At 30.4% G+C, this 14,019-nt stretch overlaps 1 long non-coding RNA gene across 1 annotated transcript; it reads right to left on the reverse strand.

Moving 5' to 3' along the window:
- Window positions 1-1,961: 1,961 nt before the first annotated feature.
- Window positions 1,962-11,275, reverse strand: LOC145792395 (uncharacterized). The gene is made up of 4 exons (XR_014331793.1): window positions 10,934-11,275; window positions 9,593-9,652; window positions 9,445-9,497; window positions 1,962-4,117 (listed from the first exon to the last, which is right to left on the reverse strand). It is a non-coding gene; the product is annotated as an uncharacterized LOC145792395 (long non-coding RNA).
- Window positions 11,276-14,019: the final 2,744 nt, after the last annotated feature.

Genomic DNA, 14,019 nt, shown 5'->3' on the forward strand with positions numbered 1-14,019 from the left:
GTTCAGAGTGGCCCAAGAAAGACCGGTATCTTTATTTTTATTTATTATTTATTATTATTGTTTTTTTTTTTATGTGGGTACGGAAAGACCAGCATTTAGGGGTGTAACTCGGACGGATTCGATCGGGTTGGGAGGTTGTCCCAGCCCAGTCCAAGTTTTGCTGAGATCTGCTCAGACCCGTCCAGGCTCAAATTGTTATCCGAGATTGTTTGTCCAAGCCTGACCCGAGTTAAACTCATATTGCCTGAGTTGCCTAAATTGTAAATAAATTTCAATTTTATTTTTATTTTTATTTTTTTGCAACTACATTATTAAATTAATAAAATTTGACTCTATTTACAAATTTTTTATATATAGAAAATCATTAATACCATCAAAATAAATAATTTATATAATATACAAAAGATGTCGCTATAATAGTCTTTACAATTTATGAGTGAAAATAAAAAATAAAAATAAAAAAGAGTAAGATTTTATGTTATTTGTATATATAATACATATTCAATATGATTTAATAATTTAAACTACTTTAATATCATATAATGACTAATAATTTTTATATATTTAATATTTTTATATATCTATATATGTATAATTCGGGCTTTGGATTGCTCGGGTTGTTTGACGTCTTTACCCAAGCTCGTCCAAATTTAATTCGGACTTCTGAATTTTTTTCCAAACCTATACCGAATTTGAAAATATCTTATCAAAGCCCTAAAAAAATTCAAGCTGGATTCGAATTGCTCAAGTTGAGCCCGCCAAAGTTACACACCTACCAATATCATCAATAAATATATGTAGAATATCACTAACCTCTCCGTGTAAGACATAAAAATTCGTCCAGTTGGTTATCATAATTTCTAAAAACATATTTTGCATTAGAAATGGGTTTTGATGATGGCTTTCTAAATCTTCAAGCATTTAACTCAAAATCAATTGAAAATGAGTGAAATAGCTTCTAGATATTTAGATCAAGTTTGACTAACTTGTGAAGATGATGTGGAAGTGATTGAGAAATAAGAGGTGAAAAACTAGACTCGATCAGAGACTTAAACCACTAGAGACAACTTAAAATTTAATTTTGATATTATGTTAAAACATCTCACTCAAAATCAATTGATAATGAATGATTTAGTAGCCTTTAAACTATTTAGATCAAGCTTGGGTGGCTTATGAAGAGGATGTGAGACAAGTCCAATACTAAATTTTGACTTTCACAAATATTTTGACACACCATACATACTCGTAATAAAATCTTAAATAAGGACTACCAACAAAATAGGAGGTAAGTAAATACAAAAGTGTCACAATGGTGTATATTCTCCAACCACCACACAATCTTAGTTGGACCATGTTACATGAGCACATTGTTGATATATAATATAGTCAAACATAATAAAATCTTAAATAAGGACTGCTAACAAAATAAGAGGTTAATAAATACAAAAGTGTCACAATGGTATATTCTCCAACCACACAATCTTAGTTGGAACATCTCACATGAACACATTGATGATATATAATATAGTCACAACAAATGATAAATATCGTTTATTAAAATGTTAACGGTTCGAATTATCGAAACTAAACCCAAAAGCGGACCCGCCTACTAAGTAGGGAGCCAAGTAGAGAAATTCAAGGAGAGGATCTGGACTCGATCGTCTGTCCCAGTTGTGTGTCCCAACTCCCTGTCCCCTTACTTCTGTGCTTACACGTATCCATCACTAAAACTAATTCCTAACTCTGTTAAGTCTCTCCTATCCTTCTCTCTCTATCGAGTCATGATAGTCCATTCTTTGTAACCCGAATCAAGTCATCTTCTTTGTCATCATCTAATCCTCTTTACATAGATAAATTAGATAACAATCACCAAACACAAATTTCAGCCGCACAAGAATTCTGTAACAATAATCCAAAATTTTCAAATATAACAAATCAAACTGAATAAATAAAATTAGCAATTTATGTTTGTGAGTAAACAGGGGGTTTACGAATAGGATAAAAAGAAAAGAGGAAGACTTGATTGGAGTATTGTATCTAAATATACATATATATGGCTACATATCTATCACTCTCGCACAATGTTCGGTGCAATTTTAGAGATCTGGTTCAATAATAGTTTTGGTGTCAAATTCTGTGCAAGGCTTGATAGGTGAACGAATTTCAGAGGACTACTTTTACAAAGGCAATGATGAAAATCCACAACATAAAACTCATCAATGAGATCTAGCAGAAATTTTTTTTGACAATCTAATACTCTTTTTACAAGCTCGTTTCAGCAGGTGAACAAGTTTCAGAGAAGCGACAGTAGTCTGAGTACCACATCCTGCATCAGGCAGGAAGCAATCGACGGTGACGATGTGAGGTTGCCGGTATCCAGATCTGAGATGAATCAGTCATGTGATCCATTGGAGAGAGAGAGAGAGAGACACGTGGCAGTATAAGAGGAACGGCACTCAGAGATGGGACACAATATTGGGACAGAAGATCCAGCCCCAATTGTACGTGTCTTTCTTACTGTAGTTTCTAAAATATATATACACATATATATGTATATATATTCATTTTTTGATGTTTGGCACGATAGAAAATAAATATCAATAGAAAACCGTAATCTAGGTATATATCTAATCTAACTACTCTCAAACACTCATTTAATAAAAATTAATTGGGTGCTGCTTTTCCATTTTTTATGGAAAACAAACTTATTAGGGTAGAAAATATTTTCAACTTTTGAAAATATTGGAACTAGTGTGGATCTTGATAAATACTGAACACTAACAACTCGAACTGAATTTTGAAGTAAGAGTATTTGTTGCATTTCACAATTGTGACATGTTGCCCTAATTTCTATATATTTAAAAGTTGGAGAAAAGATGACTATCTCAGGTAATCTCTTGCAACTTTGAAAGTAGTTGTGGATATAATCCTACATTTTGGAATAAACTACGTAAATTTTGTGTTCTTCATGAAATTTAGATCTCTAGAAGCGGGAAAGGTCTAATATGGTATGAAACATGCATAAGTCAAAGATGGGGAGTATGGTACAATGCTCACCCGTGGACTTCATTCGCTTAGGCTGGGGTTGTCAGTCCTAGTTCAACCTTCAAGCAGGAACTACATGGACATGCAATTCCAAGGAAAATAAACAACAAAATCATAATTTTAAAAGGGATAAATGTTAATCCTAGGCACACAATCTTGGTTGTAGACATCCCACATGAACACATTTTTTAAATAATAAAATCTAATCAAAGAAGAAAAATTGACAGTTACGTATTCAGGCTATAGATGAGTGATTGCTGATGAAAATGATGAATGGTCGCATAAACACTCATCAATGAGGCAACAATAAGATGAAGCCACCATTTGTACCAAATTGTACCCAAGTAAAGATTTAAAAAAGAAGACGATGACGACAAATAATACCAAAGGCAAAACAGAACAAAATAAAACACGAAGTGAAGGAAAACATAAGCTCATAAGGAGAGATTAAGAAATCGTCACAAACGACAACAGAACTGAAATGTTATTTCAAAATAATTGCAGAAAGGATCCCACAAATGCATAAATAGTGAATCCATCTAAATAATACAAAGAGAAGTCATCTAGAATGTTAAACAGATGGAATATTTTCCTTTCCATGAGGACTTCTATATCCCTTTAAATATTTTGTCTTTCGCAAGAGTCAAACAAATAAAAACAAAGAAATGGCGTACATATGGCAATTATACAACAATTTTCATTTGATTATCTTAGAATAGATAAATAAATTCAAAATGTAATCTAACTCACAATATAAAACAAACATATGTATGTTTCACACAAGTTGCTCAGTTTAGTTAGTGTAGATCCAACCCAAGAAGCTAGAATAAATATCATAGCCATAAAGAACAATTAGCATTGTCAGCTATGAAATCTGCATATTCATACCCAAAAAAATATGTATATATGTATTACGACAGAAAAATGCATGAAAGATAAAGCTTACATTTCACTTTGATTAAGCGCTGACAGTTTGCTTGAAACACGACTGCCCATTTGACTTGAAAAGAGAATCGCATGACTCCCCTTGCCTTTCTCCCACGTGATTCAAAGCGTGAAAAATTAAGACCAGCTGAAGATTGGAAATGTAATAATCAGAGAACAGACAAATAACCAAGATTCCATTGATAACATTGATGCTAGCTATTCTTGCTTCAATAAGTGCATCAGTAGTCCCTGTTGTATTGTATCATAGTTGTCAATTCAAGAATCGTATCACGAATCAAAATCCTAATTGTGCGAATTGTGAATCAAATTGAATCAAGAATCATAATAATTCCATTTTCTCATTTGCTTTTCTTTCTTTCTTTTTTTATTCTAATCTATTCATGTAGCAAATATGAGTTAGCATAATAAAAAATGATGTTAGACAATTTTATATAGGGGAAAAAATATGTTGGCACAACTTACAGTTCTATAAAAGCTATGAAGCATGAACACCTCTCAAGAGGTCGCGTATAGGTATCCGACACGTGTCGGACACGGACACGCTCTGGACACGCTGAGACACTAGGACAAGCTATAGACATGCTGACGACACGCTAGGGACATGTTGAGGACACACTAGGGACACGTTATGTACACGTTGAGAGCTATTTTTTTACTGAAATAACATACCTAAGATTCATAAATTTAATAAACTTAAATATTTGACATAAAATACATATTAAACATTTAAAAATATAAGTATAATAAAAATATATCTTTTGAACGTATCCCTAACGTGTGGTGTCCTGCATTTTTTGAAAATTACATGCCCGCGTGTCTGTGTCCGTGTCTATATCCGTGTCCGTGCTTCTTAGTATAAAAGTGAGAATACCATCTAATTCGTAAGATACTACCTTCATAACAAGAGATGAGGGTCTAAACCCCACCAACAATAAAATTATTTAAAAACCATAATTTATTGGGAAACTACACTTTACCCCCTCAGCTATGGGCCGTTATCACATCGCATCCCTTAACTAAACATTGTTACAACTATGTGATTATTAGAAAAGTTATGCAAAGAAAACAGTCAAGAGTCCAACATTAAAAATATTATAGAAATGTAAGTAACAGAAACACCAAAATAATGTTTCAATAAAGAAAACATAGTTACATAATGCTTGTCTGCATGAGTAAATATGCATTATTATATAACTAACAACAATAAGGTTCAAAAGTTAGACTGCACATGCTAATGAAGTCCAGGCTTGAAAAGGTACAAATGTAATACAAATGTAAAAATCAGCAAATGAAGAACAAGCCTATCAGAAGACTTAGGGTATTTGCAAGATGCATTGGTTTGAGGCAAGCCACGAAGTGATAAATTACCAAGTAATCAAATTAGAAACAGTCACTTACAAATTTGACAGAGTTCATTTGTCATATATAATTAAAGAAAAAGAGAAATTATAAGAGATGCACCTATATAAATTTCAAAACACTCAATTAATAGGAAAAAATATTGAAAACCAAACAATTAAAAAATTATGAAATAATAAAGAAAATACTAAACAAAAAATTTTGAGACAGCAATTAGAACTACGAAAATCAATAAGAATACACATAATTACCAAGTAATCAAATTAAAAAGTCACTGATAAATTTGCAGCAGTTCATTTATCATATAATTAAGGAAAAAGAGTAAGAAAAATGCACCAATATAAATTTTAATACTATCATTTAAAAGAAACAAAAAAAATATCGAAACACAACAAAATGTGCGAAATTTAATTAGAAACTAAGGTTATAATTTTGATTACAAAGAAATCTTAGAAAAAAAAACATAGTCTCAATGGAGACTACGAGAAAGAGAAGTCGTTTTTACTAATCTCAAGTATTGAGATCCAAAACTTCCAAATTCTTTTGTAAAGATATCCTAGCAAACGAACAAACCAAAAGACAAAGAAAAATCAAACAATAAATAACATATTTATCAAAAGAAAACAAAACTATTTGAAAAATTTATGAAATAATAAAGAAAATTTTAAGAGTAATGCTGCCACCCTTAAAACCTTTTTTATACCACTTTTAGTGTACCACCTTATGTGTTAGCACCTACATTGGAGATAGACAAGAGTGGCAGGGCCCATTACACCAATGACGTGCTGACACATGAGATGGTACAATAAAAGTGGTATAAACAGGTGGTAAGTGTAGAATTGAGATTCAAAAGTTATGAACTCTTCTCTTACGATTTCCTGGCAAACAAACAAACCAAAAGACAAAGGAAAATCAAGCAATAAACAATACATTTACCAAAAGAAAACCAAACTATTTTCAAAATTTTATGAAATAGTAAAAATATTAAACAAAAAAATTTTGAGAAAGTAATAAGAACTACGAAAATCAATAAAAATATACAAAATTACCCAGTAATCAAATTAAAAGCCATCATTGATATATTTGCAACATTTCATTTGATTAAGGAAAAAGAGAAATTGAAAAAAAAATGCACCTATATAAATTTCAATACTATCAACTAAAACAAAAAATATCGAAATACGAAACAAAATATGAGAAATTTAATTAGAAACTAAGATTATAATTTTGATTGCAAAGAAATCTTAGAGAGAAACTTAGTCTCAATGGAGACAGCGAGGTCCGTTTTAACTAATCTCAAGCATTTGAGAACCAAAAGTTACAAATTCTTTTCTCAAGATGTCCCAACAAAAAAACCAGAAGATAGAAAAATCAGGCACTTTATCAAAAGAATACCAAACTATTTAAGAAAATTTACAAAATAATCAAGAAAAATACTAAACAAAATTTGTAAAACAAGAATAAGAATTACAAAAATCAAGAAAAAATAAAGGCTCTGTTTGGAACGATTTTGGAAATAGTTTTCTACCCACATATTCTAACTTCACGTTTGTTTATGGTTTTCAAAACCCATTTCCACACCCGCGTTTGAAAAATCGTGTACCCGGACGTCCGGCCAGTTGACCGGAACAGTGTTCTTGATTTTTTTTTTTTTTTTTTTTTTTTGCACTTGTTATTTTTTATATGTTAAATAAAAAATATTTTCATTTTTTTTTTAAATTTTTATGAGTTTTGAATAGAATTTTGGATTGTGTTTGGTTATGAGTTGTAAACTTTTGTATAAAAATTATGTCACATCACTCAATTCAAAAACTCTTTTCAAAACTCATTCACCAAACAAATTTTCTACACTCAAATCATAATTTCAAAACTCACAAATTCAAAATACAACTCATATTCTCAAATCATATTTACAAAACTCTACCAACCGCAACCAAAGAATTACGAAAATCAAGAAAAAATAAAAAATTACTAAGTAATCAAACTTAAAACTGACACTAATCAGTGTGTTTGGTTTGAGTTTTCTGGATTAAGTTTTTTGAAAACTAAGTTTTTTAGTTTTCGTGTTTTTTTTGTTTTTAGTGAATATTTTTAAATTTTTAAACATTTTTTTTACTTTTTTAGATGCACCTTACTTAGATGTATCTAAAAAGTAAAAAATTGTGAAAAAATATTTTAAAAAATTAATAAATACATAAAAATACAAAAAAAAATGTACTGAATTCTTGTATTTTTTTGTATTTTTGGTATTTAATGAATTTTTAAAAGATTTGTTTTACAATTTTTTTACTTTTTAGGTGTATTCATGTTAGGTGTGTCTAAAAAGTAAAAAAATTGCTTAAAATATTAAAAAAATTCAGTAAAAACAAAAAAATATGGCAAAATAAGAAAGTAGAATTTTCTGAAAAGTGTTTTTGGAAAAATGGAACCAAACAAGCTGAATAAATTTGCTACAGTTCGTATTGTGCCAAATTAGAAAACCATCACCTATAAATTTGCAACAATTCATATGTCATATAATTTTTTTTTTAAAAATGGAAGAAAGATACCTATATAAATTTCAGTACTATCAATTAAAACAAAAAAAAAATGTCAAAAAACGAAACAAAATATGGGGAGGTTAATTAGAAACTAAGACTAATTTTGATTGCAAAGAAATTTATGAGAGGAAGCTACGCTCAATGGAGCCTACCAGAAAGAGAGGCCGCTTTTTCTAATCTAAAACATTCAGATCCAACAAGTATTGTTGACCCATCGTGCATTGCACAATTGTAGGTGCCAGTGGTGATTAGGAAGTGATAATTTATATACATACACACACAACAAAAAAAAAAAAAAAAAAAAAAAAAATCATCCAAAGATTTAAGGTTAACAAAGGTACTCAAGGAGCTTCAACAACTATTAAAAGATTTGAATTAATATACAACAAAACCAACTACATAGTCTTTATTTGTTCTTGAATCAAACAATTAAACAAATTTATGCATAATCTTTTAAGGAAAATTTGTAACTCTAATTACACGAACAAGAAATTTGGAATCAAGTCATGTACAAAATCATCAAAGGCTGCCAAGTATGAAGCATCTACATACATGTGTAAATTTTCTGAAATAGAGGGAGTCAATGTAAACTATGATTGCTTGTTGGTCTATATGTGAAGATATGAAGAACAAAGTGCTTGGCACTCCAAATCATTACAACTTTAGAGAATTTCCATTATACGAACACCACTCACTGTTGTAGTAGCTCGTTAACCGAATGGATACCTATAGCAATTATCATAGTCAAAGTAAGTGGCAATGGTTTGGGAGAAGAGAACATCTAATTAATGGATTTGTATGACAGCATGACGCTGCTTTTAATAAATCCTAATTATAGCCAAACACACATTTCAAGGACTTCATCCTCTTCTGCAGCACGTGTGTTACTGAGTAGGAAACTGAAATCACATCAATTCTAATTATGAACACTATGCATGCATGTACTCATGTAGTCTACTCAGACACAGAACTAAAAGTATTTTTACATGTACTTGTATGTATATCAAATCAATTAGTTAATAAAGAAAAAAGAAACCTGCTGCACATGAATTAGAGCCAGAACAAATACAATGTTATTATTAATTACATATGAGCGCAACCCATAGACAGCTCCATGCTCAACATGACAAACACCAAATGAAGCGAAAACACACTGGCAAATAAACATTTGGCCTTTATTTTGTTACCAACAAAAAAGATGAACAGCATTTCAAAGAGATAACTGCCTCAACTGTTACGCTTCAGACATAATGAACACAGCAAAATGATTGTATGAGAAAGGCATGATGGATACAAAGGATTTTCACTTTTTTCAAGGACAAAATGCCCATAGAGACGAAAGTCCAATTGTAGGAAAATTTTACATTTATATGTGCAGCCATGCAGACCAGTTTACTGGGTAAAGCCCAAAAAAATCTAATTTAAAACCTCCATATTCTTTCCTTTAATATAAATAAATAAAAATTTTGTTTAATTATTTTTCTATGAACGTATAACCAGGCTACATACTAAACGAGCAAGCTAACAAAACAAACAATCACAACAAATATACCTTCAACCAGAGAAATGCAGAGCAGACTTCTCCTGTTTATGCGATGGAGTGATCTGCACAAGAGAAGAGGATGTGAAATGAAGAACATGTTTAAAAGATATATATCTAGAAAGCAGAATCTCATGTCTAAGAAGCCAAAAAAACAAACCTTTAGCCCGAGAAATGCAGAGTAGGCAACAAATCTTCTTTTCTCATACAATAAACTGGTCTACATAAGAGACGACAACATGAAAGGAAGAACATGTTAATGAAATTTATTTAAAAGCAGAAAAGGAGGGTCACCATGCCTTCAAAAGAAAAAAAGAAAACAAATCGCACAAAACAAAAGTAATAAACAGTATATTAAATCAGCCACATGAAAAGGCTCGCTGACCCATTTCTCACCCCCCCGCCCCAGTCATCCCTAAGCTTACCACTTGTTTTCCATGACCACCATCTCTTAGTCATCCCTAAGCTTACCACTTGTTTTCCATGACCACCATCTCTTGGTCCACAACAACAATTGTGATCCCCTCACGAACCCCTATCTCCTCCACCACCACGACTGCCACCAGTCTCACTACTGCAACCATCTGACCTCCCCTTCAAATTCCAACCTAAATGTGATCCACAGTGACCACGTATGGTATGACCTCTAATTCATGGCAACAATAGCTCAAAACTAAGCATTATAGAGCAACCTTCTTTCCTTTAAATCCACTAGGGGAGAAAATTTACAAATTATAGAAATAAAAAACACTATCCACAATACCACAAACCTGGAACCAACCTTGTCTTTTGGAAAAAACCCGCGTTCTTACCTATTTCGATTTGTTTGCATTACTTGAAAAAATTAAATAAGTAAACAAATAGAATCAACATAATCATCATCAAAGAATAATAATTTCTAATTCATTAACTATGAACATATAAACTAAGCAAAAATAAGCAAGTTTATCTACAGTCTGCGTCATGAAAGGATGTTCTCATAATTCATATACTGTTCTAGCCTTGTCAATCTGTGGTTTTTTCTTGTTACAACAGATCTTTCCCAAAAACTACCCTGAAACTCAAAAGGGTGATGGAAAAAAAAAAAAAAAAAAAAAACTTAATTTAGTGAGTACGGAAAAACAGTAACTATTAATTCATGTTCCAATCTAATATGAACAAACAAATAGTTAAGTAGTCCCCAAGTTGCAACAATAATATTGCAATAAAAATGGTCAGGAGTGAGAAACAAAACAAATCATATCATAATCATAAAGGTCCATTTCTTCACCACCATCGCTTCTATGGTAGATTTTAAGTCAAAACCCCCCAATAACCATTGAAAACAGTCAATGACCATTGTGTAAAAATACCCATTAAGCAAAGCTTCATGCATATCCAATCCAACATCCAAACAGTGACAGTTACAACTAGTAACACCCACCGATTGCATACTAAAAAGATCAAAAAGCAGCAACACAAAAAATAACAAAAGGAAACAATACGGCAAAAGATGTATCACCGGTGTGGCCATTGTTTGACGCCATGTTTTGTTTCCAAATTCTGACACTCTGTTTGGATTTCTGCTAAGAGGCTTTCGATGCCCAATCCAATCGAAGAGTGAATCGATTCTTCGGGTATCCAATTCGACTGCCACGAACTTGTTCTTGCCCTCCTGGCTTCCCAATGTTAGGCTGTCGATACAAATAAAGCCGGACAATCTCGAAAACGAGAGATGAGAATCGCCGAAAAGAGTGAAGTTTTGGAGACTGAAAACAGAGAGAGGAGACTCGTGTGATGAAAGCTACTACAACGTGATGAGAGCAAATGTGTTTGGGAATACCTAAAAAATCGTTTCTTTTAATATTTTTTATTTTTAGTGATTTTTTGTTTTTATGCTTATTTTTAGTGATTTTTTTGTTAAAATTTTTATTTTTTCAGTCCATTTTATGTAAATAAATTCAAAAAATTAAAAAAAAAAAAAAAAACTTTTAAATTGACCTTTTTTTAAATATTTTTGTTTTTGTTTTTTTTTTTGAATTTTTTAAAAGTTTTTTATTTTTTAATTCGTCTCTTAAAACTTTAATCTAAAAAAACTTTTAAATTTTTTTTTAAAGATTTCTTAAAGAGAAAAATAAGAAGAAAAAAACGATCAATTAGATCAATTAAGCACAAATATGGTTTAAGATCATTGTGCCCCACGGACCTTAATATTGCCTAGTTATTCTATGTGATGTAAATTTGACCAGACCAATCTTAGGCTCGGGCCGGCTAAGGCCTTCTCACATTTATCTTATTTTTATTAAGAAAAATTAATAAAATATCTCTCTCTAACTTTGCGTAGTAGGAGTAGTTTAAAATATTTTTTTATTAACTAATGTCCCTCAATATTTTCACATAAAAAATTCGATTAAAAATTTTTTGTCCGATTCAGAGAAGTTTCTTTGATTTCACAGAGAAATTTGAAATTTATCTAAGTCCGACAAAATCTCTCTAAGTCTGTTTTTCTCTGTGAGAATGTTAAGAGACCTTAACTACTATGAAAATATTGTATGTCATTTATCTTATAAAATCTTAATATCATGAATTTAAAAAAAAAATTCCCATTTTTATTAATGATAGTCTAACTATAAGTACGGATTTAAAAATCTGACATTACGCGTCATAATGGGACTGTTTGCCACATTTTCTACAAGGTGATTATAACTTATTTTAATTTGAGAATTTATATCAGATTATTTGGTATTGATAAAAAAAAATTATAAAATTTTTAAGGTATCTAGCATTGCTCCTCTCAATAGTGATATTTTTCAATTGATATTGTTACTTATCTCGATATCACAATTAGAATCATAATTGCAAAACACATAGATGGTCCTAAAATAGCGTAAAACGTAACTTACATGCTACTATTGACAAATAAGAAACTATAATCTATATTAAGTGAGTCATCTGTTATATTTCAATTCTAAAATAACATCCAAGTTGTACACAATAATTTATGTTTGGGAGGAAAAAAATTAGGTACACATCTAACCTTTGGCCGCATAGTGCACAAAGTGATTGTCGTGTGATTTGAACTCATAATCTCAAGATTATTATTTTACTATTAAACCAATGATCATCCCTTATCTATTATATATCTCAACTATTTAAAAAAAAAGAAAAAATCATTCAGTATGTTTGGTTTGAGTTTTCCGAATTAAGTTTTTTGAAAACTGAGTTTTTTTATTTTCGTGTTTTTTTGTTTTTCGTGAATATTTTTAAAATTTTAAACATTTTTTTTACTTTTTTAGATATACCTTACTTAGATGTATCTAAAAATTAAAAAAAATGTGAAAAAATATTTTAAAAAATTAAGAAATACATAAAAATACAAAAAAATATACTGAATTCTTGTATTTTTTTGTATTTATGGTATTTAGTGAATGTTTAAAAGATTTTTTTTACAATTTTTTTACTTTTTAGGTGTATTTATGTTAGGTGTGTCTAAAAAATAAAAAAATTGCATAAAATATTAAAAAAATTCAGTAAAAATAAAAAAATACGAAAAATAAGAAAGTAGAATTTTCGTAAAACTGTTTATAAAAAAATGGAACCAAACATAGTAATTATGTCTTATTTGTAAAGTTTTGAGCTAAGTGATTGATTTGAAGCATTATACTCCCTCCGTCCCAAAATATTAGTCCCTTATTCCATTTTTAATTGTTCCAAAATATTAGTTCCTCTTCAAAAATCAAGTACAAAAATAATATAAATTTCCTATTTTACCCTTTTTTAAATTAATAAACAACATAAAAAGTATAATTATGCATTGATATTCCCAAAAAATGTACTATCAAAAGGATAATTTTGGAAAATCAACTTCTTTCAAATGTAATAATTGTACTACCAAAAAAAGTTGGATTCCCTAAAAGAGACCATTATTTTGGGACGGAGGGAGTATAAGTAATGACGCATAGTTAATGGTGTTTTGGACTATTGAATAATTATCCAAGTGCCAAACAACTGTGAGAACATGTACAGGAAATTCTATAGTACACCTTTTGGTTACGATCTTTGTGCTATTTGATTATAATAAGGCACTTATCAGTAAGTTTCATACACAAAATTTAAAATTCATTTAGTCTTAAAACAAAACATTTGTACTAATTAGTCTTACATATTTTTAATTGTTACCAAAATTTTTTTTTTTTTATAACTTTAAAAACATTGCTACATCCCACCACTGTCAAATTTTTGTCAAACGGTTATCAGAGACTCGCCGAAATGTTCAACATCACCAAGAAATCGCCGAAGTATTGTCGGAAGTTTGCCCAAGTGTCGCTGGAGTATTCTGAACGTCACTAGAAGTCGCCGGAATGTCCAGAATATTTGTTGAACGTCAAGAACATCATCAAATACTCACCGGAATGTACAAAATATTGCCGTAAAAAAAAGAATAAATGGAGAAATTATAGTGAAAAAATATAGCAAAATGTGATAATAAAAAAAAAAAACCCTTAACAACAACAAACGACAATGGAAAAAAGTATATATATTTTTTTAATTTTTATAGGGTTTAAGCAAATAATCTCCAATGTTGATCAAACTGAAAAGTAAGCTTTG

This window comes from Camellia sinensis, chromosome 6, assembly GCF_055761805.1.
Source record: "Camellia sinensis isolate YWXY chromosome 6, ASM5576180v1, whole genome shotgun sequence".
Classification (NCBI taxonomy): Eukaryota; Viridiplantae; Streptophyta; class Magnoliopsida; order Ericales; family Theaceae; genus Camellia; species Camellia sinensis.